Here is a 23,445-nt window from a genome sequence, read left to right on the forward strand (position 1 = left end):
AAAAAACAAAAAACAGGAAAATAGAAAGAAAGTCATTTTTCTTTGTTTGGTTACCTTGGAAAATAGTGCAGAAAAGAAAACATGGTGAAAAAAAGGGAGAAATGTCGGGTGTGTTTGATTTGTGTTTTGAGATAAATTTTCAAAAAAAAAATTGGGAAGAGATTTTAGAAATTTTTTTAGTTTGTTTGGTTGCATATTTTGAAAATTTTTTTGGAGTTTGAGATGATTTGATATTTTGTTGTAATTGAGTAGATTGATGTGTGTGAGAAAAAAAGTGATTAAGAAAGAGAGATGAGACAGAAAAAGTGATTGATTGATGTGTAGAGAGAGTGATTTTTTAAAAAAAAAATTCAAAAAATTTGAACCAAACAAAATTTTGAAAATTTTTCTCAAAAATTATATCTTAAGATACAAACCAAACAAACAACTTTTAAATATCATTTTGTTCCCTCTTATTTTTGATTTCTTACCATTTCTCATGATTTTTTTTAAAATTTAATATTTATTTATGTACGACAAAATAAGGAAAAAAAAATTAAAAAACCTTTTCTTTCTCATTTATTTCTACTTTCTTTCTGCTTTCCCTTACCATTTCCAAGCACTAGACTGGGACCTAACAGACTATTGAGAAGTAGATAGAGAAACAACAAATACCAAAACAGGATGTAGAATCCAATTTTTATTGTATAGACACTGTAATATTCCATATCATATTACCCAACAAAATTTTGCTCAATACAGCTCTCTTGGCCTAGAGAGGACAAGTAAAAATGATGGGTAATAAAGAACAAAAAGAAAACAAGAAAAATAAGAATTGACTTCTAATTAGATGGTTAGTACTTCCCTTTAACTATAGACCACCAAAGTAGATCCAGCCATTAATGTATTCCATTGGTTAACAATAAGAATGAAAATGAGCTCATTAGCAAGAATTTTACCTCTTTGACATATTCAAAAAGTTCTTTGTCTGAAGAGAACAACAATATTTTCCAGGCATCATTAATTGAAAGTGAATCGTAGGCCTTTTCATTGCATCCAGCTATTTCATCTCTGCGAAAGACAATGAACTACTAAAGGCACAAAACTAATGTAACGCCCCTCTTTTTGTTACTCAGATTCTATTACCAAACTATTATTATAGATTCAATTTCAGAGATAACATGCGGAAACTCTTTACATTAACAAGAACACATGAATAAAGATTCTCTCATCCGAATACAATATGAATGCAACAGGAATTATAATTAAATAAATTGCCCGTAGACTTACATTTTTTAAATTAAAGAAAAGGGTTTAACCCTTTTACATTAATGGCATTCCGCCCACAAATAAAAGGCCCTGTGGCCAACAGATAAGGAGATCCTCGATCTTGAAACACCTCTCGACGTTCACCTGAAAAATGATTAGCAATGTGGGATAAATATAAAGTCCAGTAAAGATCCCAACATGATCCTAAACAATAACATACATATAGCTATGATCATGAATGTTTTATATCATATCATATACATAATATAACGGTTTATACTGAAAATATACTTATATAGGTGCCTTTCTCAAAATCATTCAATTTACCCAACAACACAAACAATTCACTTTTCTTTCTCATTTTCCATTTATAAATAATGCATCACAACTGGTGGTTGTTTTAAAAAAAATACTTTCACAAAACCCGATTACTTCTCATTATTTACACTCAATATGAAATATACGTTCACTTCTGATACATTCACCACATCCCCTTGGCCCTAAGTCCATGATCAAGAAACACTTTCAACAAGTCATCCAATACGCCTATGTACATACATATATGTCCTAACATGAATACGAAATCAATACATGTACAATGATTACTACACTATCACATAAAACAACCCAGCCTCACCCAACCATAACCATCACCTACTCATGATATACAAGGATACACTAAGACAAAATGAGAAACAAAACAATGTTCTACCTACCTTAAGCAAGGTAAGCCAAAGATATACCTTTCCATAACAAAATGCCAATTTACCAGACACAAGCTAAAAAGTAATTGTACCTCTGTCAATTTACCAAACACTGGCTAGAACGTAATGGTACCTCTGCCAAATTCTCCACGCGCTAGCTGGAAGGTACTAGTACCTCTCATTCCAAGCGTGACCAATTCTCTAAGCGCTAGCTGGAAGGTAATGGTACCTCTCATTCTCAGCGCGTGAACATTTCCAACTATCTCAACATACTAGAATGCATAATAACACAAGTGTACTACATACACGATATTGTTCAACACAACAAAAACAATGCCATCCTCCACCGATGACCAAGGACAAAACCTCTAAGCATATGTATTAAATACATGTAAGACAACAATCTAATTCTCACGAGACCTTAAGTCCAATAACAAGAAGAATATGTAAAAGTTTCAAAATCCAACCTCAAATTCATTATTAATTTACGAAGGGTTATGATTTCATTTTCTTTCCAAAAACCAATTTTCCCTATTTTCCAATCCACACTACTCCAATCATTTTCTAAAAATTCATTCTCTTCACTTAAATAAAAAAAATCGCATCCTTGATGCCAAAGCCACAACCCCACTCAACATTATTAATCCAAACAATTCCAATACCATTATTACTTCTCCCTTTTAGATATGAACACAATTACAAAATCCATATTAACAAAATACAAAAGATTATTCAACTTCCTTCCTTTTAAATCCATTAAGTCAATAATATTAAATTAGGGCTTTCCTCCTTCTCAACATAAACATGTTAAACTACTTTCCAATTAACCCAAATAACAACCAACTTAACAACTTCAATCACAAATATCAAACCCTAGATCCCTTTTCATGACTTTAAGGAAATAAATAGTGAATATGATTTTTATGCAATAAAATCTACCACATGTCTATCTATAGACGAGGTATTGAAAAGGAGCAAAGATATCCCTACCTCTTGAAGCGAATACGAGACAACCCAAAAATCACCGGTGATGAAGCCACGAACTACTTGGATCAAAAGAATGCCCTTGACGAGATCTACAATCTTTCTCAAAGGACCAAGGTGAGAAGATAGCTCTAAGTGAGTAGATCTAAAGATCTAAGTGAAAAAGTTAAGTTTAGAGAGAGAGAGAAGAGAGACTTACGGTGTTGAGATGAAAAAGAGAGAGAGAGAGAGAGAGAGAAGAAATAATGAGTAAAGTGTGTGTGGAGCCTATTTATAGTAGTAGAATAATAGCCCCAAAGTCGATGAAAAGAATAGGTTAAACCCCTTAAAAGTAAGGCCCAAACCGTACCAAAAAATCTGAAGGGGGTTGACCATCAAGATAGTGGTGTCGACCCTCACTAAGAAAATACTGAGACACTAATGTGTGGAGCAGACAAGGGTCAACCCTAGGAACCAGTAGTGTCAACCTTATATTTCAGTAGCAACACCCAGAACACAGCAGGAGACAAAGGTCGACCTTATAAACCAACACAGACACTAAGAGCAAGGCAACAAGGTGGTGTCAACCCCCAGGAAGACTAGGGTCGACACCAGAACAAATTTTCCAAGTTCCCAAAGAACTTTTCAACCCAAAAAGTCTAAATCGAATTGTACTCCTCCAAACCAAGATACAACAACTCTGAAGACTCCCAAAATGAAGTTAAAGGAATTAAATACACTCTCCAATAGTTTAAAGCAGTGTTGTGAAAGTCGTGCCTAGGTGCAAGGCGCAGCTTTGGCAACTGAAGAGGCCCAAGGCGAGGCGAGGTAGATGAGTCGAGCGCCTTGGCCGAGCCTTGGGCTAGGCGCGAACAGGCGCAAGGCGACGCTTAAGCGTGCCTTTATTTTTATTTATTTTTGCCCCTGATGCTTATCGATGGCTCTGATATGAGTTTGAATGGGTCCAACACATACGATTGCAACTCATACAACACATACGAGAGTCGAAGCCCTAAAATTTTTCAGTGTCGTCTCTTCTCTTCGTGCAGTCTGCAACTCAATACGATTGCGACTTCGTCTTTGATTGAAGACTTCGACTTCGGCTTCGGCTACAGGTTAGTCTTCTTTGTCTGCTTGTTGTTGTCTTGTCTCTCTCTTTTTCTTTTTTTTTCCTGCTTCTTCATCGTTGTATTTCACTTCTTTCCCTTCGTCTCCTTCTCTTCTTTGTTGGGTGCTTGATGTCGTCTCTCGTCTCTCTGCGTTTTTTTTTTCTCCTTCATCGCTGTATTTCCCTTCTTCTCCTTCGTCTCCTCTTCTTCTTCTTTGTTTCTTCTTTGTTGGGTTCTTGCTATCGTCTCTCATCTCTCTGTTTATCTCTTTATTTTTATTTTTTATTTTTTATTTTTTTGTGGTCTGCTTCTTTGTTGGGTGAGTTGGACTTTTTTTTTTTATTTTTTTTATCTGTTTATCACTTCATGATCTGTTCATTTTTTTTCCTTCTATTGTTGGTCTTTTTTTTTTCCTTGTCTCTGTTAGGAAAGAAAATTATAAATAATTAATTAATCACACATTTTTTTCCTTATGTTGTTGGTCACTTTTTTTTCCTGGTCTCTGTTAGGAAAGAAAATTACAAATAATTAATTAATCACATTATATTACACTGACTGAAATTATTTTCCATTTATTAAATTTGTTGTGTAGAAAATGACATCTGAAAGTAATAGAAAAGATCTAGTGTGGCAACATGCCCATTTGGTAGAGCCCAATAATTTAAACAAGTTTGAGTGTAATTTTTGTGGTAAAGTATCAAATGGATGTGTTTACCGGGTGAAACAACACCTCACGGGAGGTTATAGAAATGTCACTACTTGCCCGAAGTGTCCAGCTCATGTAAGAGGAGATTAGAGAGTTCATATCAAAAAAAAAAAGATGCAAAAAGAAGAAATGAACATGTTGCTTGATTTCGATGACATGGGCGTGGAAGATGAAGATGAAGAAGATGATGTTGAGATCAATGTCAATGAACGCCATAAGTTGACAAGTAGCAGCCAAAGTTCATCCAAATCCAAATCAAAAATGCCAAAGAGAAAAGGGCCGATAGATGTTTACTTCACACCCAATACTGAATCAGTGGTGAAAAATCGAAGAGACCAAGCAAACGGGAAGCAAACCAAAATTGATGCAAATGGCCCTTACAAAAAAGAAACGAGAGTTCGGGCAGTGCAAAGATTTGCAAGGTGGATGTATGATGCTGGTATCCCTTTTAATGCAGTAAATTATTAGAGTTTTGGACCAATGATTGAAGCCATTGGGTAATATGATCTTAGTATGAAGCCACCAACTTACCATGAAGTGCGGGTTACCCAACTCAAAAAGAAGTGAAACATACTGAAGATTTGATGAAGAATCATAAAGAGGATTGTGCAAAATATGGGTGTTCCATAATGGCTGATGACTGGACTGATAAGAGAGGAAGGACATTGATTAACTTTTTAGTTAATTGTCCAAGAGGAACCATGTTTCTTGAGTCGGTTGATGCTTCTAACTATTCAAAGGATGGGCAAAAGCTATTTGAATTACTAGACAAGTTTGTGGAGAAAGTTGGAAAAGACAATGTGGTACAAGTTATCACTGATAGTGCTGTAGCTAATGTGTTGGCGGGTAAGAATATATCCTCATTCCTTACATCAAAATTGTTTACTCATAGTTTTTTTTGTATTTAAAAGTTAAAAACTTGAAAATAATAATTCTTGGTTATTGTTACATTATAAGGAGGTTTTTGGTAGCCAAATATGAACACTTGTATTGGACACCATGTGCTGCTCATTTCTTGGACTTGATGTTAGAAGACATTTTCAAGATACCTAGACTGAAAAAAACATTTGAAAGGGGTATTGCAGTACATGACTACATTTATAACCGGCCTACGTTGCTAAACATGATGAGGCGCTATACAAATCTGAAGAATTTGATCAAGCCTGCAAAAACTAGATTTGCAACCGCCTTTCTGACTTTGTCTAGGATGCATCAACAAAAAAACAATTTGAGAAAGATGGTCACCTTCGAAGACTGGACCTCAGGCAAATGGGCAAAGGAGCCACAAAGGTAAAAGAATGGCACAAACTTTGTTGATGCCTTCATTTTGAAATACTGTTGTGTTTGCCCTTAAGGTCTTGAGTCCTCTCGTCAAAGTGCTTAGATTGGTTGATACCGAGAAGAAAGAAACCTCCCATGGTATACATTTATGAGGCAATGGATAGGGCAAAAGAATGCATTGCAAGTTCATTTGATCATAAAGAAGAGAAGTACAATGAAATCTTCAAAATCATCGACAAAAGATGGGATGTCCAAGTGCATCGGCCTTTACATGCAGCTACGCACTTTCTTAACCCATAATTCTTTTACCCAAAAGTGTTAGAGGTGCAAAAAGATCATGAAGTGATGAATGGGTTTTATGAATGCATGCAAAGGTTGGTCCCGGATGTCACTGTTCAAGATTTGATCACTAATGAGATGAATATTTGTATGAAGGCTGAGAGTCTTTTTGGCAAGTCTGTTGCGATTAGGCAAAGAAATACAAAGGCACCAGGTAATAGATTATAAACTCATAGAGTTTATTCTTAGTAATACTTTTAGTAAAACTCAATACTTGGTAACAATTATTTCTAACTAGTGATTATCGCAGCTGATTGGTGGGCATCATATGGTTCTAAAACTCCAAACTTGCAAACTTTTGCCATAAAAGTCCTTAGCCTAACATGTAGTTCATCGGGTTGTGAATGAAATTGGAGTGTCTTTGAACATGTAAGTATTTAACATTCTAACTGATTTTTTGTTCAATTCAAATATTTTTTATTCTCATTATGTAGAATTTAATATCTTTTTAATACTTGCAGCTTCATAGAAAGAAAAGAAATAGATTGGAACAACGTCGTCTCAATGATTTAGTGTTTGTCAAATATAATAAAACATTGAGATTTAGGTATGACATGCACAACTCTTGATCCCATATCTTTGCAAAAAATTGATGAAAGCAATGAGTGGTTGCTTGGGAGGATGGATGAAGAATCAGATGAAGATAATGAGCTTGTGTTTGATGATGATGATGGCTTGATGTGGGCCACTGTTGCTAGAGCTTCTGAAGTAGAAGAAAGTAGCCATACAAGTAGAGCAACAAGTTCACGCTCAAAGGCACAATCAAGGATATCTAAATCATCAAGATTAACTCCACTTCAATTAATAGATGAAGAGGAAGCGGGCTCAGATGACACAAAGGAGGAAGATGTTGAGGGATATAAATCAACTAATGGAGAAGAAGATGATAGTTTGCTTGCCATTGATGTTGAGGATGATAATTGACTGACCGACCTAACCTAGCCTTCCTTTTGATATTGATGTTTTTAAGTGTTAAGACATATATAAGTATTTGTTGGATATTTATGTTTTGGATGTTTAGTGTTTATGCTTTTATTTTTATTTTTATTTTTATTTTTATTGAATGTGGATTATTTTATCTTTGAAAATTGAAATGTTATGTAATATGCACTTTTATGGCTTTGAGAATTATTCTATATTTTGTCTTGAATCTTGATTACTTTTTATTTTTTAAAAAATTGTCTTAGTACTATGAATGATTAGTCTATATTAATTTTTCTATTTTTTACTAAGACTGTTCGCCTTACTTTAATAAAGCCTGCGCCTTGCCCAGCGCCTAGGCCCTGAGAGACCTTCAGCTCCTTAGTGCGCCTTGAGCCTTTAAAAACACTAGTTTAAAGGACATAAGTGCTACAACTAATCACAATTTCTACCAAGTAGACAATGTGTGTATCTAAAGCAGTAACATACCAACCCAAACTTTCCAAAGTGCTCATGTTACTAGAGTTGGAATGAACAAAATAAGAAACAACAAGAGTGAGCGATCTCTCCGCAGTGCATATGTACACATAGATAATGTATGCGTAAATCCCACTTCTCAGGTCGCTAACTTGATATTATGAACAAATGTCGCAAAAGAGATATAAAAAGGTGACAACCAAAACAAATTAACATAGATCTCACTTAATACAATTCAAATTTAGTAGGAAAGTCAATGTTGCTACCAAGCAGATAATGTGCATATGTAAAAGCACTAATACCAACCAACACTTTCCAAAGTGCACATGCTACCATAGTTGGAATGAAAAAAATAAGAAAAGACGAGTGATTGATCAGTCCGCAGTGCATATTTATAAAGAGAATTTATGAGTAAATCCCTGCTCTCAGGTACTAACTTGATATTATGAACAAACATAGCAAAAGGGATAGAAAAACATGTTAACTAAAACAAATCAACATAGACCTCACCATAATTCAAATGTAGTGGGATAGTCAATGTTGCTACCAAGTAGACAATGTGCATATGTAAAAGCAGTAATACCAACCAACATGCACTTAATTTGCATCATTATTTCCGCCCAAACGAAATTTAACTATTGGCTGCGACTATCCACTAGCAAACTCACATAAATGCCCCCATTTTCCTCTACTTAAAAGAATACATGATATTATATGAACGGAATGAACAACTATAATCAAATAAAACACCCTAAAAAATCAGCTATTATTTCTACTCTTGCCTCTCCTTTTAATCTTTGCCATAAGTAAAGTCAAACAGTTTACCTAACTGTCTTTGCCAACAGATCCATGAAATAAACGTAAGTTTCATGGCGTACAGTCTGTCTCGCACCCCCTCCATAAACAATTGCTCCAGTTCTACAGCATGCTTGATACAATTATTCTCCATAGCACTGGCTGAAAGCAATTCCAATTCAGTGTGGAATTCAGCAATTCTATTCTGCACAAGGAGTCTCAAAAGTTTGAGACCTAAGATAGGATACTCCTGAGGAGATGGTGGAAGGAGGCCACTGCTCCATCAAAGAAAAAAAAAAAAGTCATGATCATTACCTTTCAAATTCAAAAGGTAAACAAGATAAATAAGATAAGTCAGCAGTAAGCTTACTCTTAGAACCAGACAGAAATCAACAATGGCCATGCCTGTCTCAATTGCATTATTGAACACTGACTACCCAATTTATCAACACATCGTCAACCACATTACTCCCACTAAAAATAGAAAAAGTTGTTCACAATCATGAAATTAACATGTAGGATGTTTTGTCTTTATTGTTAACTGCTTGAGGACTCTCTAAAAGCAGCACACTTCGACACATGGATCAGGCAGGAAGGAACACAAACAGACATGTTCCAAAAAAACATATACAAAAATCCTTCATATACCTTAAATTCAGTCTAATTGTTTCGATAAGTTACTGTGCACTGAGTGTCACATGTACACTAGCTCCGCCTCCATGACCGCAACTAGGATTAGCTAATTCAAATTAATACATATATGAAGCACATAGAAGTTATAGCTTGAAGGCAATGCATTTAAAAATATGTTTCTCATCCAACACAATAATTCATCACATAGGTATGCAGCAAGACAACATAAACTGAAGGTGGTGTTTTTGTCCATCAAATCCAACTGCTACTACTTGCACCAACAAAAAAAAGAAAAAGAAAAAGTCTAATAAGAAAAATCTGGTTTCAATCTGAAGAAACCAAAATGATAACATAATAGCCCACACAAATTAGAACATTTAAACAATTCATTGTCCGGTTTAGTTTTGTGAGGTCATCTAACCTGTGGTGGGGGAAAAGAAGATAACTAGAAATTCTCCTCAAAGAATGACTACAAATCAACTCAAACATGGCAAAAAAGTACAAGACTGTTTTAATACAACCTGAAAACATGTGGTCCTCATTTCATCTTTTGCCACCCATTTTTGTCAAGGATATTTAAAATATAAGGGTCATTTTAAAAAAAAAAGGGAAAAGACATGAGAAGTTACTGTGCATCTGTATAGTAAGGTTTCAACTAAAAAAAAATTCCTTTCAGAGGCATCCTGATCCTCAATCTTCACACTTAAAACAATGCATGCTCATATATATCCCCTGCAAATTGTCAGTCAGAAACATCATCAGTGAAACAACTTAGGACTTGAAAATGGAAGTAATTTGACAAAATTTGGTACACCTAATATTCAAATTTCCTTAGAATGTAATTGTAAAGCATATACACAAGTCATGACCAGCATGCCACGTTAACCAAATCAGGTATTGTAGTCAAAATGCTAGGACTTGAAATAGTTAATCTTTTTAAAGCTACAGTTGTCTAAACAAACTCAGTCATCAGTGATTTCCTTCTTTTAATTTTCCTGATCCAATTTGCAATTATGTTTCACAAGAACATTCACCTAAAGGTCTGTGAAAACTTGTCATATGCAATCTTCACTTTTGATCTACTTTTCCAAAGTGGTCATCACTTTTCATACCTCAGTGCATATTGTTATTATTATCGTACCTCAACTGAAGATAGAGCTGACAGCGCTCTTACATGTCACAATACTTGGCCAACTTATGTTGCATGAATTGCACACAGGGACATGTTGGATCTTGTGGACCCTAATAAGTATTGTACACTAAGTCCTGGGTCCAATGGCGGGTTTTTTTTTTTTGGGGGGGGGTGGGGGGGAGGGGTTGTCCCCCAAGGGATGAGGAGTCCAAATATTTTGGGTACTTTGGTAATTTCTTGTTACTTCTATGTTGTCCTAATTTTTATACTTAGGGGGCACCTCTTGTACTATAAAGAGTCAGAGTTGAATCATTTTTTGATTATAGTGAAAACTGTAGTAGCCGTGAACGTAACCCACATAAATCTTTGTTCTTGTGTGTGTTATTTCTTCAATTCTTTTTATCTTTCTTGTGCTATTTTGTGTCTCACTGATCGTTGTTAGGAAGAGACGATTCCTAACATGACGAACACAAGAATCTAACTTTGGTGGGGCAAAACCACACAACTCCTAAAAGTAAATAATCAGTGGGTTCAAGCAACTTGTCAAAAGTTTGCTATTTTTTTTTAATCCAAAATTAAATTCCAGCCTCTTGTCAAAGCCCGTCACTAAATCACCTAATTTTCAAGGCATGTTGACATTTATGGTTATAAATAATTTAAAAACTGTATACAAAAAATCATTGGTGCCTAATTTTGTTTCTAAAAATTATAGACAAACTACACTAAATTTTTTATAAAAAATAAAAAGTTTATTTTACTCGTTTCAAAAATAAGTTTTCATTCTTTCCTCTTTCTCCTACCCCCTTTGGTCACCACCACCAACAATCATATTCAGCCAACACACAACCCAAAAGTCAAAAGTAATAGCCAAACCTTGTGTATGTGTGATAGAGACATGATATGAATGACGATCTTGTACTATTGTTAGATGAGAAATAACAAAGATTTTTTTTTATTACAATGTATCTTCATACAGTGAAATAGAATGAGTTTATAATTACAACATAAAACACGATAAGCTCTCAAAATGGGAGAGACATCCCAAACAAATACAATAATTACAACATAAAACACAATCATAAATAAACTCCCAAAATGAGATTGACATCTCAAACAAGTACGAGGGGAATAAATTTCAAATGCAAGTGTGAAAATTCGAACTCTTAGGGCATCTTTGATTAGTAGGATTATAGCATAGGATTGGATTGTTACTCCATGGACTCACAATCCCATGTTTGATTGCAAATTTTATTAACCGGATTACATGTACGGCGTACATTCAATCCGACAAAATTGATGAATTTTACTATTGAGAGGGGTTAGGAAACATAATTTCAAGTATGAAAGGGGGGGGGGGAATGAATACTTAATAAATGGTTATCTCAGTAATTTAATTGGATAACTAATCCTACACTAATTCATGAAATTATTAATTATTTCACTATTAATCATGTTAATCAAACAAGGCCTTAACCTTCTAATAAGGTGAAGAGCTCTGCCCAACATACTAATCTCTATAAAGAGAGTAGCTTGAAAGGTATAACTGCAAACAAATAATATATTATAGTATTGTAAAAATGTAATTGCATAATGTTTTTGTTGGAACCAGATGCAAGTAAAGAGTGTTCAAAGTCCAAGTAAGAGGGTTTAGTAAAAAATCAAAGGATTCAATGAACCTATAATTAATTTGAGCAAGTAAAATTCATTTGTTTAAATAAATAAACAAATTTAAGTGGGTTCAACTGAACCCTCTCAATTAAGTGTAGTGTCGCCCATAAGCACACTCCATGGATTGTCATGCAACACTACTAGTTTTCTTTTTTCAACCCTCAAAAGACCTTCCATTATTGTCCCTTCAAAATGTCCATAGAACACCGAACACTGCAATCTACTGCACCTTTTCATTCGAGTTCTTGGGAAAAATGAACTCCAAGAAGTTAGAAGCCCACCTATTGAGAATGGCATCACCCACTCAACCCCAAAAACTGAGAAGATCAAACTTTATAGCTTGCTAGCGACAAGGCAATGAATAAAAAGGGTGATTGGCATTCTCCCTGCCTCACGTATATCAATATAACTAATTAATTTCTTCTATATATCTTCATAGTTTGGCAAAAACAACGTTGTTCCATGCATTATGTTAACAAAATAAAAATAGAAATCAATTGTAAATTGAATCGTACGATTCAATCAATTTTTTATTCAACAACATGATTCAAATCATTTTTGTTGAAACTCGCATCGAATCGTATGAATCGAATCGTGAATTGTAAGATTCTAATGACCATGACCACGATATCACCTCCACATCACAAATCATGGCAAAAAGAGCAAACTGAAAACACTCCCGCCTTATATACCATAAAATGCTAATACCCCAGCGAATTACGTATTGATACACACGTTCCGAAACATGGTACATTTCCATTTCAAAACGGTAAATTTAGTGATTCAAAGCAATCTCAAAAGTTTTTTTTCAATAAATATCCTTAAATGTTACCCTAGGAGGAAAAACAACAAATATAATGAATTAAAATCTAAGGTGAGTTAAGTTTTGACGAGACAAAAAATCAAAAAATGGGTCATAATACTCATAGAAAATATTACATTTTATTGGATGTCTAATAGTTTAAAAAAAAAAAAAATCCCTTAAATTCTTAAGTATAATATATACAAGTCTACCCCTATCATACCACATTTTAGATCATATGGCGTACCGTGTTTCCGTTCCCGTTTCATGTACCGGAACAACCCATGTTCCAGGTAACATAACTCCTGCCTAGAAAGTCTCCAAGACATGCATTTTTTCTCTCCTCAAAAAATCAAATAATCATGAAGGTCAAAATAAAGCCTTCACAAACTAGATTTTCCAAACTTCCAAGGCCCTTCGAAAACATGTATTTTCAAAACCTTAGTTGCAAGAATCGTGCAACCAGGTGACGAATCTTCGTACGAAACACGATTCCGCATTTCTTAGAAAGAAACATGTAAGAATCGTGTTTCTATAGAGAGAGAAACACGATCCTGTCCAAGATGGGATCGTTGGTGGCTATGAACAAAAACCCTAGCCTGTTGGTCAATAAAGAGAGAGGAAAAAGAAGGTGAAGAAGAACCTGAACATGTTGAAGCTCGAGAATGTGAAGTTGAAGCCCTAGATCGAGGTATGTCCTTTGTTTTGTTTTTCTTCTTCTTCTTCTTTCATCACTTCGAAGGTCCTCTCTCTCTCTTTCTCTGGGTGATTTTTGTCTCTCTGTCGCAATTTGTCTCTCTGGCAGATCGTCTCTCTCTCTCGCAGTTCGTCTCTCTCTCTCTCTCTCTCTCAGATCGTCTCTCTGTCTTTGTTTTTCGTCGTCTCCCCCTCTGCTTTTCCCTCTCTGTTCTTGCTGATCGTCTCCTCTGCCTTCGTCTTTGCCTTCTCTCTCTCTCTCTCTTTCTCTCTCTCTCACTCGCGTTCTCTCTCTCTCTCACCTTCTCACGATATATATAAGTAAATATATATATATATATATATATATAAGATAATATAAGATAAAACATATATAATCTTTATATATATATATGAGTATATATTACACATATTAATAAAAAAACACAAATACATATATGTAAAATTAAAAAAAAAATTAACAATAACACATTATTTAAAAAATATAATAAATAAATAAAATAATTAATGTACATTAAAATAAAAATATTTATAAAAAAAACTTCTAATGTGTATTAATATATATATATATATATTACTGCTCCCTGAGGCACTCCCAACCTAAGAAATTTCTATCGGCTCACGCTTCCTTGCTCCCGCTCCCGCTCCCGCTCCCGCCCCAGCTCCCGCTTCGTGTAACTAAATTCAAACATGGTTTGAATACTTTGCACTCCCTCAAAGTTTTGTCATCCAAACCCATCCAAATGCAATATAACTGCCAGCCAACAAAAAACAGTGTTTGTGACTATGATGAAGCTTTTTATTAGCATGGAGAGGAATGACATGAAAAATTTAGCCTCACCAGCTTGGCTATTACATTGCTTCAGTCACTTCACAATGCATAATATATAGGCAACATAGAAAGAGCTAAAACAACTTGTAGCTCACAAGCCAAGTTAAGAACAATGGAAGAGATAAAATTCAAGAACCAGCAAAGAAGGATAGCAATAAATGGGTTTGCTTCTCTGCTCATATCATAGTCTTGCAAAAAAACACACAACCCAAGAGGACAGAATCATGCGAATCAACAAAAGAGTAAGTTTATCAACAAATAGCAATACAACTAACTAAAGGAACACAAAATATTCGAGGGAAATTTACGTGTTAGTCCTAATAGGGAGACTTATTATAAGTCCTATGATAATTAATGGCATTTTTTATCAAACACTATTAAAAAAAACATCATTAATTGTTAATTTTCAGCGATAGTTTGAAAATTTTGTACAAAAAATGTCATTAGTTTTCAACTTTTAGCGACAGTTTAAAACATTCATCACAGAAAAATATCACTAATTATAAGTTTTAGCAATAATTTATCAAAACGTTGACAAAAAAAAAGTCAATAACTATCAATTTTTAGCGACATATGTAAAAAATCGCAACAAATGGTAGTTTATCCTATATTTGATAGATAAGTCAAGTTACTTGCTAATGTCAACCCATGAACTGCATAGGGAATTTCTTCGAACAATGGTGGCAGGCTTCTAAACTCTGCCAACAAGACCTGCAACATAAAAGAAGATGACTCACGCGATACTGCACCCAATCGGAAATCATCTTTGATCAAATATAGAGATTAGGAGGTTCCATTCCCTCTAATTCAATCGATTCAGTTGAGTATTAGGCATTGTATACAGACAACTACGTCTTATCTCTGATACATCCCATAATTTCTTTAGCCATGGTATTGAAATACTAGTAACTGTTTTGAAAAAAAATTTCACTGTCCAAATCATGTACAAAAGATTTGAACAATTATGCCCAATGCAGACGAGTCCGGATCCTCTCCTTGAGGAGGGTCCTTCATTCCGTGCTTGCAACGGCTCAGATGAGCCGTTGGTCATCCAACGGCTGAGATTATAAAAAAAAAAAAAAAAAATCAGAAATGAATTTTTTTCAGTTCCCGCCCAAACAAAACAACAACACAGCGAAGGGAGGGATTAACTTTCACTCTCACACAGCACTCTCCTTCGTCGAACCCATCCTCACCGACGGCAAACTCCATCCTCACCGACGGCGAACTCCTCAGAACCTAAGATGTCTTCTGTCGCCAAAGCTTTCGACTGATGCTCTTTACAAATTACAGTCGACACTAAGGTCAGAAATCGAGTTTTCATTTTGAGTTTGAAATTGTTTCCATTTGATCGTTTTTCATAACCCACAAACAAATCACTAATTTCAGTTTTGGTGGACTGAATAAGTTGTTTGTTAATAAGTTGTTTACTAAACATTGTCTTGCTTTTACTACATACATACAGACAGTTTTCTGTTCTGATTGTCTGCATGAAGTTAAGTTGATCTGGGTTGGATGATTATTGTTACATTTATATATTGGCTGAATAAGTCACTGTGGTTTGGTGGACTCTGATTTTTTTGCTGCTGAAAAAGGGGTTGTATGTTGTTTGTTTCCTCTAAGCTGTTCCTTATACAAAATTATGTAGTTAGTGTGTTTTACCTCTTTTGTTGCGCATCTGATTGGTATTGTGATGTTTTGTTAAAATGCTCGTAAATTATCTCAGTTTTGCCATAACAGGGTAATGTTATGGGCCTTATCACAGTATGTCTCCTGGTTTTTGTAGACATGACAGTCTCATGGGTCATGTAATTATTAACTAGTGTGTAGATGTGTTATATTGAATCACCAAGGATCTTCTAGAGTGTTTTTTTCCTAAAGTTTCCTAAAGTGGTGCATTGTGTGGTTGAGATTTAATGTTGAAAAATTGATGTGACTTGTCATTAAATCTCAACCACACAATGCACCACTCTAGGAAACTTTAGGAAAAAAAAAATTCTAGAGGATCCTTGCTTTGAATTAATTGAATCCTTGCTCTGAATTAATTAAATGAAGCAATATCTATCTATATTAATTGAATCTGGTTTTTAATAATTCAATTTCCTTAATTCCAGTAATTTTCCTTATATGACATATGGTCCTATCTATAAACCAGATAAATTTTATCTATGCACATTTCAATTCATTTTTATAGCACTACAACCTAAGCAACCCTGCAATCTTATTAAGAAACTCAACTATCATTAACTTAAGATTTTATTTATATGGGTTTTCAGTTGCATTTTCATATCGATATGGAACCTGAGAATAACTGTGATTGGAAGCCAAAACTGGGAATGATATTTGATTCTGAACAATGTGCGTATGATTTTTATAATACATATGGAGGAAGAATGGGGTTTAGCATAAGAAGAGATTATTGTAGGAAGGACAAGTTCACTAATCAACTTATTCAAAGACTTTTGGTTTGCAACAAGGAGGGATTTTGAAAGGTTGACAAGCGAGACCCATTGTCAAAAAACTCTAGAGCTGAAACTAGGGCTGGTTGTGAGGCTCGACTTTATATTAAATTACATGAGGGTACTGGAAAATATGTTGTGACTGATTTCAAAGAAAAACACAACCATGATCTTGTATCACCCGAGTGTGCCCACATGTTGCCGTCACAAAGAAAGATATCCACTAACCAAGCAATTCAGTTAGATTTAGCGGCACAATCTGGTCTTCGTTTAGGCCAGTCTTTTGAACTCATGGGTAGGGAAGCTGGTGGAAGGCAATGTCTTGGTTTTACGAAATTAGATTCTAAAAATTATTTGAGAACCAAAAGACAACAAAGTTTAGCATATGGGGAAGTAGGCAATGTGTTGCAATACTTTAAAGAAAAATCTTTGCAGAATCCTTCATTCTTCTATGCTGTTCAATTAGATAATGAGGAGCAAATAACCAATATGTTTTGGGCTGATGCACAAATGATCATGGATTATGCCCAATTTGGTGATGTTGTCACATTTGATACGACTTACAAGTTAAACAAAGAACATAGACCATTCGCATCTTTTGTGGGATTTAATCATCATAGGGAAACAGTTATATTTGGCGCAGCATTGTTGTATGATGAGACCGCCGAATCGTTTGTATGGTTGTTTGAAAACTTTCTAGAGGCTATGTCAAGGAAGGCACCAAAAACTTTGTTCACCGATCAAGATGCTGCAATGGCTAAAGCCATACCCATCATTATGCCTGACACAAGTCACCGATTGTGTACTTGGCATTTGATGCAAAATGCATTAAAACATGTTAACTGTTTGTTCCAAGATAAGGGGGTGAAGGGTGTACTAAATAAATTCTTCTTTCACATTGAAGATGCAAATCAATGGAAGTTGGAGTGGGCGGAAATGCTTGATAAATATGATGCGCATGAAAACCATTGGTTGAAATTGACTTTTGCAGTGAAAGAAAAATGGGGCTGGCCTTACGTTAGATCAACATGGGCTGCGGGAATGAGTACCACGCAACTTTGTGAATCTTTTAATGCTTTTTTGAAGGATTACATTCGTTCTGATTTTAACTTAAATGAATTCTTCATGCATTTTGAAAGGGTACTTTACGAGAAGCGATAGAAGGAGTTAGAAGCAGGATATGCTTTGTGCCAAAGGTTGCCAAAGGTGAAAGCAACAATAAGAATGTTAATTCAAATGGGTAATGTCTACACAAAAAATATCTTTGAGAAATTCCAAAATGAGTACTTTCAATCCATTGAATCGGACATAGAAGCAATTGAATATGGGGAGGCTAGTACCATTTACACAGTTGTTGATGTTGGTAACAAATATGCAAGGAAAGTGAAGATGGAGAGGGATGGCTCTTTGGGTTGTAATTGTACAAAGTTTGAAAGGGAAGGAATCTTGTGTTGTCACTCATTAAAGGTTATTAGAGACATATTGAAGATGAAAGAAGTTCCTCCACAATACATTCTAAAGAGGTGGACCAAACAAGCAAGAGCCAAAACTGTAAAGGACATTACGGGGAATAACATTCAAGTAGATGTGAAATTCCAACAAGCCTCGTGGTATAAGACATTGATGACCGCATTTAGAGCACTAGCAAGTAGAGCTGCCGAAACCGAAAAAACTTATGATTTTTGTATTGCACACCTTGCTACATTAGGTGCAAATGTTGAAGGCAAGTTAAGTGCTCATTTTGGTGTTGGAAATGAAGTAGGTAATGATGATGACAACCAAAGCTTTGAAGTGGATTGCGAAGATATGAATCATGTTGTGCAACCAAAAGGATTGAAGAAAAAGGTGGCAACTAGTAAGGGCAAAAGGAGGGTCAAAGGTGGATTCGAAGCGGCATTGGTAGCGAACTCCAAAAAAAAATCCCGTGCTAACAGCTTGGCTTCATCACAATCTATTGCAAGTCCAACAGTTGCACCTTCTCCATTATCTGTTGGAGGAGATATCTATGTTCGTCAACATGTTCCTCCTCTTCAACCTCTTCCTCCCCTTCATCCTCTTCCTCCATCTTTGCCCATGGGTGGTAATTCTATTCCTCCGCCATTGATGTATCCCACATATCATGTAAGTCTTACTTTAACATTGTATTTTTTTTGTGGATATAATATATGACTCAAACCATGATTGCGAAGCCTAATATATGACATTGTTGTAGGCGAACAATTTGCGGGACATGTATGTAGTGCCAAATTATTTGCCAAATTCAATGTCTCACCTGCATTCTAGTGGATCAACATTCCAGTCACTATTTCAAGGTTCATGTGGATATGACATTGGGTTTCGATATTCTCAAGAATCAACTACTCCAATGTGTAGTCAGGTTCGTCTTTGCTATCTTTTTAATTTTTATTATATTTATAGTTGTTGAAAATTCCGTCATGCCATGTATTCACTTGTTGAGAAATTTGAACATTTTCCCTTTTAGGCTATGGACAAGCAGAAACAGAGGCAAACTGATGCTGAAATTGGGCTGAACAGTGAAGTCATAGCCTCTAAAATTGATGGTTATTCTGTCGCTGCTGGAAAGTGATGGTTATTCTGTTGCTGCTGGAAAGTCATACATTAGTCTTTTTAATGGATTGTATGTGTTAATGGGTTGAAGCAATGTAACATTTTTGATGGACCAATGTTTTAATTTAACTTGTTATGGATTGTATGTGTTAAACTGTTATGGTGTACATTTGATCTGTTTTTTTTATGTGGTACGGACATGATTCTGTTTTCGTACATTTGATCCTTATTTGTGGACATGTTCTGTTTTTGGACATGATTTGGTTTTGGACATGATCTGTTTTTGTGAAGTGTGAAATGTGCTGTAATGGTTATGTGAAGTGTGAAGTGTGAAGTGTGCTGCTGATATGCACAGGTCTGGTTGTGCAGTTATTTTGCTGGTATGCACAGGTCTTGTTCTACAATTATTCTGCTGGTATGCACAGGTATTATGGTTCTACATGCTTCTGGTTCTGTGAAGTTTAAGGGAAAAAAAATGAACCATTGCAGAATTTTTGATCTGGTATGCAGTGGACGAGCAAAATTTTGGTTCTGCATGCTTCTGGTTTTGCTCTGGTGTTTTGATTACATAGAGAACTTGGTGACTTGTGAGTGAATGTTTAGGGAGATAGAGAGTGAGAAATGAGGAATAAGTGCAGATGTAAGTTCTGGTTGTATGTACCCTCTTCATCATTGAGCATCAGATTTCCAGAAAGCAAGTCATTGTGAGCAAACACCTACACTTAAAATAATGACCATTGCAGAATTTTTGATCCATAACAGAGGCAAAACCAAATAATATAAGTGCAGGATTTTTTATCCATAACAGAGGAAAAACCAAGTCATTGGCTGTATGGTTCTGAATGCATGGTTCTGAATGTATGGTTGATGTATGCTGGGTGTCTTTTTTTTGGTTGTTCTCTGGTTCCTCTGCTCTCAAAGGTTTTTGGGGCTGTTTAATCTGGTTCTGCATGCTTCTAGTTCTGCATGCTTCAGGGTTGGTGATGTACACCAGTTTTGCACAGCAATTATGCTGGTTCTGATCTGTACACCAGTTATGCTGGTTCTAATCTGTATTCATTGTTTCTGGTATGCTGGACACTTAGAGCACTAGAAGTGTGTGAGGTGTGAAGTGTGAAGGATATACAGAAATGCTGGTATGGTGTGAAGTGTGTGAGGTGTAAAGTGTAAATCATGGTTTCATATGGTTCTTGTGAATTCATTCTGCTAGTATGGTGTACACCAGTTTTGCACACCAGCAACATGTACACCAACATACCAGTTTGATCATTCTGTACACCAGCATACCAATTTCATCAGTCTGTACACCACCATACTAGCATACCAGTTTTGATCCTTAGGAATGATCATTCTGTACACCAGCAACAAAGTTATTTTGATCATTCTGCTGGTATGCATTCATAAAAACATTAAATCCATTCATAGTTAAATCCATTTTGTACACCAGCAACAAAGTTAAATCCATTCATAGTTAAACATTAAATCCATTCTGTACACCAGCAACAAAGTTCCATCATTCATTCCAAAATTCCATCATTCATTACATAACAGATAAGATGTTTCCCAAAATCCATTCAACAACAGATAATAGTTAACAAGTTTAAGTACATAACTTCCATTCAGTTTCCCAAAAGTACAAAAAAGTCGAAAAGTTACATCATAAAATACAAAATGATACAAAATACAATGAAGTACACCATCTTTTTGATATTATTTTCCATCCTTTGCAGCCTTTGACCATAGTCATTTTCCATGTAATGAAGCCTCATCCTTATATCGTTCAAGTCTTGTATTGTTATACTAGCAGAAGTTGTACTGTTGGAACGGATTCTGGACGTAACGTCTTCATCATCTTCATCCACGAACTTGAAGTAATTGCAATGGTGAGTGGGAGTGTTACTCTGCAATGCATGTGAATACTTTAGTTCAATAAGACAAATATTAATGTGACTAATAAAGGAAGAAAATAGCTAGAATTACCAACTTACATATTTCGATGGGCAAACAAAGAACAAACACCCTTCATTTCCATTCTCATTCGTTCTTACAAGATGTATGGCAGCGGTTCTTCCACAATTGCACATCCTCGGTACTAATCTTATGTTGCTAATGTTAGAAGAAGAAGCCATTTTTTAAATCTGCATACATGAGGAGAGGGACAGAGTGTGAAGGCTAATGGAAGTTGTTCTAATGGAAGTTGGTGCTAATGGACAGAGTGTGAAGGCTAATTGAAGTTGGTGCTAATGGACAGAGTGTGTGGCATTTACTAAAAAAACTGATGCATTTGACAAACTACTAAAAAAGTTCTTTTTGTGCCTGCCTTCTGTTTTTTTTTAAAAAACTGAGCATGTGTGTCATAGCTGGAGGAATCTCCCTTCCAATTTGATCCACCAACATCCTTCAATTATTAGGTATTTATTGATTTAAATAATAAGATACCATATATTAACAATGAAACTATCATGTGGACCCCTGTTGTTGGACTGAATGCAGATAAATTTCAAAACTTCTGATTTGTGATTGTAAGTTGTTTACAATTTAGCCAAGGTTGCTGCAGTGAATTAAAGTTGTGTAGGTTGGGTAATGGCTTTCAATCAGCCTTAAATATTCAGATTGGTCTATAAATCAGCCATAAATCAGCCCTAAATCAGCCTTATAGACATGGTCTATAAATCAGCCTTCAATATTCAAGCTCTAAATCAGCCCTAAATCAGCCTTACATAATTCATAGCTTAGAAAAAATTCATCAGTCATACATGAACAAAGCACACAGTGTAATAATTCATCAGTCATACATGAAAAAATTCATCATCAGTCATAGATGTAAAAATCAACCGTTGGAATTGAAAAAATTGAAAAAATTGAAAGTCGTAATTTTCAGAAGAAAGCCCAAATCATCCTCAAATTGAAAAAAATTTCAGACATTAAAAGCCCTAAATTTTCAACCGTTGGAATAGAAATTGAAAGCCCTGATTTTCAAATTCTAAAAGCCCTAATTTTTCAAAACCCAAATCCCTAATTCTGAAATTCCAATTTTTTGTAAAAGCCCTAATCCCTACTTCTGAAATTCCTAATTTTTCTAAAAGCCCTAATCCCTAATTTTTCAAAACCCAAAATTCCTAATTTTTCAAAACCCAAATCCCTAATTTTTTTAAAAGCCCTAATTTTGAAACTCTAAAATCCCTAATTCTGAAAGCCCTAACTTGTCCATATCAATTCCAAACCCAAATCTCAATCTCAATCTCAGACGTTAGAAGACAAAAGATCTTTGTTCGAAGACCAACCTGGTTCGTGTTGAAGAGATCTTTGCTCAACCGATGGTGGTCGTCGCGGTGGAGTTCACAAAGCCAAGAATCACTGGAGCAATGGAGTTCGCCGTCGGTGAGGATGGGTTCGACGGAGGAGAGTGCTGTGTAAGAGTGAGAGTGCTGTGTGAGAGTGAAAGTTAATCCCTCCCTTCGCTGTGTTGTTGTTTTGTTTGGGCGGGAACTGAAAAAAATTCATTTCTGATTTTTTTTTTTTTTTTTAATCTTAGCCGTTGGATGACCAACGGCTCATCTGAGCCGTTGCAAGCACGGAATGAAGGACCCTCCTCAAGGAGAGGATCCGGACTCAATGCAGACCTACTTCCATACAATGTCACTAGAATAGTAGCATTATTGATAAAAAAAAAGTATACGGAATACCATCCGAATTCGACAGAAACAAATATGTCCAATTTCATACCGAATGCCATCTAAATTCGACCAATACATAAACAAAGATGTATAATTTTCTGGTTTTGTATCAAAGTCCCAAATGTTACTCGCTATTGTCAATAAACATGATATAGAATAGTCCAAAGGTTACCTATCAAAAATAAAAATAAAAATAAAAAACTAGATAACAAAAATCAATAATTAACAAATTTAGGCCTTACGAAAGTGTAAGAGGTTCTCAGAAACAAATATTAAAAACATGAAATTGAATATGATACGATATAAAAATTAGGGTTTTGGGAATTGTGACCTTGAGCTGAGAGAGGTGTTTGGAACAAGTATCGAAATCATTCCGAATAAAAGCGGCTTTAATCTCTCGAATAGCTGCGAAACCTCTGTGAGTTTCGGATCCAT

At 35.3% G+C, this 23,445-nt stretch overlaps 1 pseudogene; it reads right to left on the bottom strand.

The window, feature by feature from the left end:
- Nucleotides 1-749: 749 nt before the first annotated feature.
- Nucleotides 750-23,445, bottom strand: LOC145806417 (26S proteasome non-ATPase regulatory subunit 8 homolog A-like; annotated as a pseudogene).

This window comes from Camellia sinensis, chromosome 13 (genome assembly GCF_055761805.1).
Source record: "Camellia sinensis isolate YWXY chromosome 13, ASM5576180v1, whole genome shotgun sequence".
Lineage (NCBI taxonomy): Eukaryota > Viridiplantae > Streptophyta > Magnoliopsida > Ericales > Theaceae > Camellia > Camellia sinensis.